Consider the following 5,949-nt stretch of genomic DNA (forward strand, 5'->3'; position numbering starts at 1 on the left):
TCAGAAAGACAGTTAGTTTAAGAAATATCTAACCAGTGAATCGTTCACCAAACACTGAATAACGTGAAGCATCATGTGTCCACCCTTGGATGAAAGAAGACAGAATATGGAAGTTTTACACTACGATACGTAATACATAAAGACAAGCACCCCCACCCTAAAAAAAAGAATAACTGTTGATTATGAGTGGGATAAAATCTGTACCATAATCAAATAAAGGAACGAGAAATAATGACAAGCTGCAGGTTTCATTCTGATACTGTGGGAGGTCGCAGTGAAGGTTTCTCCTTTAGCAAACACTTTCCATGACCAGCAGGATGGGCAAGGTCCTGAAAGGCAGCTTGGCCTTCCCAACATTGCTGCCATCGTATGATTTCTTAATTAATCTGTTTAATAATGTGACTACTTATTATATTTAATTCAAAACTTACTGTTTTTAACGTGGTTGGCGTATATATTACGGACACAGCTTGAACACCGAGTTACTGCTGCCCAGACAACGAAAAAAATAAGATACGCTTACATATACAGTCACTTCAGATTCAACTACTTTACCTGGTGGGAGTGAGTGAACGGCCAGTTTGTCTTTAGTCTCCATTCCATCAACGTCTTGCTTCCGTAAGATTGTGGTAAGAGAACTTTTAGTGTGATATGTTGTTAATGAAGTGATTCTTGTACAATAATGACACAGTGTTTACAGCAAGCTTATTCATGACCACCTTGATTCTGCACAGGAGTGTGTTGGGACGACTGTATCTAGCCGATAGAAGTATGTTGCGTCAGGTGCTACAGCTGTATCTGATGGTGGCTCTGGCACCCCTGGGGGTTCGCCCTGCACACCTGGAGCCCTCCTTTACCTGTGCCAGCACCGTGACCAAGTACTCGACCATCATCGCTACTAAATGGATGTCGGAGACGATAACAATGTCCATGGTCCAGACTGATCAGCTCCCGCTAAATATTAACAGATATTTACCGCCGGGCTTGGATGGTTACCTACCTCCAGTGATTGACTCCTATCTCCCGCCACCAACTACACACACAACTCCACATTCTATAGTCAACACAGATGACACACATTCGACGCACCACCTGGGTAATATAATAAATGCCCCGTGTCGCTGTGATACTTGCTCCGTCGTGGCACAGGAGAACCCCTGCCTCTGCCAACCTGACTTCTTGTGTAGTGAACCAGTTTTTCTTCGTGCTCCAGCAGGACATTAAAATGACGGGGGGTAACGTGTCTCAAGTGTTGCTAACATTTTCCTTTGTATAATATCAATGGATCACCGTCTTTCAGTGATATTTGTTTACTCTTTTCATTGGGCGAGAAAATAATTATACATATTCAGAATATGACATTTGGACCAGGACCAATTATTTTTTACAGTATTTTGTTGATACTCATCGTAAGGAATACACTTTAACTACTAAAACTTAAGAAAGATCATGTTAAAATTAAAATAGGGACAAGGCTATTGTGACAAAAGTTACAATTATAAAAAAAAAAACTGATCTGTCACAACAGACGGTGCTACTTCCTTGCCTCGCCTTGGCTACCACCTCCCTCCCCGCCACAAGCAGAAAAAAAACTGGTCTCCACTCATCTACAGACTTGCAGAAACTTGTCGATGAGCTTCCGTGTCTGCTGTGTCGTGTAATTGCATTCAATAACATACTGTTTTAAGTCCTTGTTTGCATAGGCTTCCGCAGGATTTTTTCTGTCGGGGAGGGGGTGGGGGTAAGAAAGCAAGACAAGACCTGGCATATCAAATCAGTTTATTCTCAAAACAGGTACAGTATATACATCCATATAAAAGTAAAGTATGATCAAATGTAATCCGAGTTACTTTCGAGTACTGCATGACCAGCAATATAACTTACCTGTGTTATCACCAAATTACTAATCACTAAAATTATTATAGGGTTGACCTTAAACATTAAAAACTAACGAAAATTTACTTGATATCATTAATCCTGCAGGAGTTCGAACCCCCGTCTCCGCACCGCCATTCTCAAACAGGCAGCTAACGGGTTAGTGGTATCCTATATGATACTCTGCATGAAACTAGAAATGCCTGCATTCCAAGATGAAGATACTTATATTTCAAGTCTACGAAAGCCGCAATTGCACGGTGGAGCCACTTCTCTCCAAAAGCTGTAGCCCATCGAAGAACTGACGAGGACTAGACAATAAATAATATTGTAAGCTTATCCTATCCAACAAGTAATTTTTAATATTGACTGACTATGGGCACTCAGTAGGGTTGCCATACGTCCGTATTTTTCCGGACATTTCCTCCATTTAGGTCTCGAAATCTTCATCCGGAAGGAATTTTTTAAATTCAAAAGTCCGGAATTTCAGCTTCCATCATTTTCTCCACGGAAAACAAAAAACATGAAACTGTAATGACGAGAGAGAGACAGAGACACAGAGAGGGGAGGTGGAAACCGTAGAGATCTCGTTCAGTTTTCGTCAGCTGGTAAGTCACGTGTACGCTGTAGTGGACGTCTCCCCTACAACTGCGTAGCCGCATTCCAATGCCACCTGCTACGTCTTCCCTAGCAACCAAACGAGCGGCCCATGGGGAGGGGGGCGTCACCAGATGCCACAGTATCCTAGCAACCAGCCACCAGCTGCTACCGTCTTCCCTAACAACGGAGTCGAGAAACCGGCGAGTTCCCACGGCTGCTGTGTATATAAGCTGTCTCTCCATTAAGATTCCCCGGCCGAAATAGCCCAAAGGCGAAGTGGCCAGCAATCTCCAATACCATACCATTAAGATTCATTTTGGCCTCTCTTCTTGAACACGCAACACCTCCTCCTCCGCCGCTGCCTGGCGGCCCTCGCTTCTCCTCCGCCTGCCTGGCGGTCCTCGCTCCCGCCGGCGAGCATGGCGACCCACAAGCTGGTCCTCCTCTGAGCACACACACCAACCAGCTCTCTCTGCATCACGCTTGTAACCACGCTGCCACTTCCCAGCACCAAGCTGCATTGTACATCCAATACAACATGTATACAGAGAGCACATTGTGAGTTTCCTTCCTCCATCCCATCCTGAGTGTGAACCAAACCACCCATAACCCCACAAATGGTGACCCCAGAGTGACACACACACAGTATGGAGGAGAAAGAACCCAAACATCCCATAACCCCACAAATGGTGACCCCCCGGAGATTCGCATTCACACAGGATGGAGGAGAAACAGATCACACTCCCAGTCTTCAAGCAACATGGAAGACGGCTTATCCACACAGAGGCAGCTCTCATCGGCTCTACAGCGACTGTCTCTACACCGCAGGTTAGACACCCTAGAGCAGCACTGCTTCTCTAAGCAGACACCAGCTCCTCTTCCTGCCCCAAGCACCACCTCCTACCGACCCCAGCACACCCGTCCTGCCTCAGACGCCGCCCCCGGCCCAGCAGTACCCCCTGCCGCTCCTCCTGATGCAGACCCTGCTCCCAACGCGGCTCATGCGCCTGAGTGTGGACCCACACAACCCTCTTTTCTCCCTCAGGTACTCCCTGCTGATGTCCTGCACCCTGCTGCTGTTGTGGACCCAGCTGCTGTCACGAGCCCTCATCCACTTCTGCTGACGCAGCCCCTGCTCCTGACCCAGGCCCACACACCCCAGCAGGCACATCTGACGACTCTGTACCTGTCGTGAGGGAAGCACAACATTCATCGCCTCCACACACCCTTTTTCTCCCTCTCTACTCCCACAGATAGTGTGTATCTAGACAGTTGTCTCCTCTAGCGGCCGGCTCATCCACGCCATCGCCGTGATGGCTCACATGCGGCATGCACCGCCCGTTCTGCCTCACATGTGCCCTGCACCCCTGCAGACAACAAGTCTCTTACACCGCCTGGAGGGAAGGAGGGAGTATTGTAGTGGATTTCTCCCCTACAAACGCTGTTTGTCGCTGAGTAGCCGACCCCATGAATTCCCCAGTGTATGCCTCGTAGTCTGGGTCAACCAGCGCCGCCACACATCACAGAGGTCAACTACTAAGCCACGCCTACCTCCGCTATTTAAGACCTGACCTCGTGGTGCCCTCCCTCTTCTTCTAGCTACAGCCGCAGCAAGCTACACCTCCTCCTCCGCCGCTGCCTGGCGGCCCTCGCTCCCGCCGGCGACCCACAAGCTGTCCTCCTCTGAGCATCCTCACCAACCAGCTCTCTCTACATCACGCTTGTAACCACGCTGCCACTTCCCAGCACCAAGCTGCATTGTACATCCATTACAACATGTATACAGAGAGCACATTGTGAGTTTCCTTTCTCCATCCCATCCTGAGTCCGAACAAACTACCATACCCCACAATGCCTGTTATGTGACCAGTCTAACTGGAGTGGATGAACGTTGTCTGTATATCTGAGTGCACCCGGACTCAAATAGATGAGGTGTGCATCCTAATTCATATACAGTAGTGGAGGTGGTGTGTGTGTGTGTACACTAAAAAAAAGTATATTTCAGGAGGGGTCCAATGAATTTCATACTGAACAATCCTGTGGTCTTGCTAGGAGTGATCGAGACATTTCCTCCTACCTATCTTTTACTTTTATCCTCTTCACCACTGATCAGCTCGTTAGCCACTTGGGCGATCAGTCACGTCTGTTACTTTTCCTTTTCTTTTATCTTCTTCACCAAATGATCAACTCGTTAGCCGCTTGGGCGATCGGTCACATCTCTGTTACGCACTGCTGGCAAGTCGATGTCGCCATAGTTAAAGTCCCCCATGATAAGGAGGTAGCTAGGGTTGAGCATCGCCGCTTTGTCTATTAAGGCTCTTTAGTTCCTTTAATTTAGTGGGCCGCAGTTTGGGGATCTGTAGATACACCCGACGATAAGTCCCCTCCCTTCAATTTCAATTGTTTATTCCTTGATAGAGGAAGCGGGATCCTAATGCTGTCACTAGGTACCCTTGTACAATAACACCAGAAGCATCTGGCAAGTGTGACAAATATATACAGTATAAATATTATAAAGGGGCTTACTAAAGCCGAAGGAAGGAAGGATATTCCTTTAACACATAATCAATGTTATTTACATTGTATCTGGCCAGTATGGGGAGGATCATCGTGTCTCCGTCAGGGGGTCGTGGAGTGGTGGTCCAGCAGGCGTCACGGAAGCGTCGTGTGTGGGGACATATTAGGAGGTAGTGGATAAGGGTGCGGCTGGCGGGTCTTCTGCATAATGCACAAGAGCGTTACACAGGGGATACCAATCTCCCAAGCAGTCATACCCAATGATGATACGGGCAGCAATCACGTCCCTTTTCCGCGTCCCTTTCCCATAGACATATGAGAGGTCAGGAAGTTTACGGAGGACATCGTACCATTCCCCTTCCCTTCAATTTAATTTTACACCACTTGGACTCTTCACAAACACCCACTCCCTGTACCCTCGCCCGGCTGGCTCTAAGGTCTTGCCTAGCATGGATAACCACACCCCCTCTCGCAAGTTTCTTGAGAAAGGTTCGTAAATAAGTCATATCCAGCAATACTGAATTCACATTCCTCTGGGTCGATTCTCCTGTTCTTGTACTACAGTTCTACAACTCCTACAATATCTGGTTGGTGTACCTTCAGTAGCATTTCAAACTCCTCTCTCTTATCAAGAAACGTGTCAGTATTAGTGTACTGTACATGACATTTAAGCCAGAATTTGTTCTCGTTAACGTCTCTGCTCTTAGTAGTAACCCCCGCCATTCTCAGAAGCTGCAGTATATGCTAAGTACACTGTATTTTGCAAGGGTGTGGTTAGAAATGTCATTGTTTACACAGCGCTCGCCTCCTGTCTGGTAGGCGGAGCTGGTGCCACCTCCAGGGTGGGGGGTAGAGCGGGTGGAGGGTGCGCTGCTGCCCCCTGGCCCTGTGTCGGCACACTTGCTTCCACTACCCTCCCCTTGAATAACCCATGTACACCAGTCCCCGTTCCTCCTT

At 47.8% G+C, this 5,949-nt stretch overlaps 1 long non-coding RNA gene across 1 annotated transcript; it reads left to right on the forward strand.

Moving 5' to 3' along the window:
- Positions 1 to 450: 450 nt before the first annotated feature.
- On the forward strand, positions 451 to 1,959 carry LOC121870917. The gene is made up of 2 exons (XR_006089797.1): positions 451 to 629; positions 735 to 1,959. It is a non-coding gene; the product is annotated as an uncharacterized LOC121870917 (long non-coding RNA).
- The last annotated feature ends 3,990 nt before the right edge of the window (positions 1,960 to 5,949 follow it).

The sequence above is a fragment of the Homarus americanus genome, unplaced genomic scaffold (assembly GCF_018991925.1).
Source record: "Homarus americanus isolate GMGI-L3 unplaced genomic scaffold, GMGI_Hamer_2.0 scaffold52512, whole genome shotgun sequence".
Classification (NCBI taxonomy): domain Eukaryota; kingdom Metazoa; phylum Arthropoda; class Malacostraca; order Decapoda; family Nephropidae; genus Homarus; species Homarus americanus.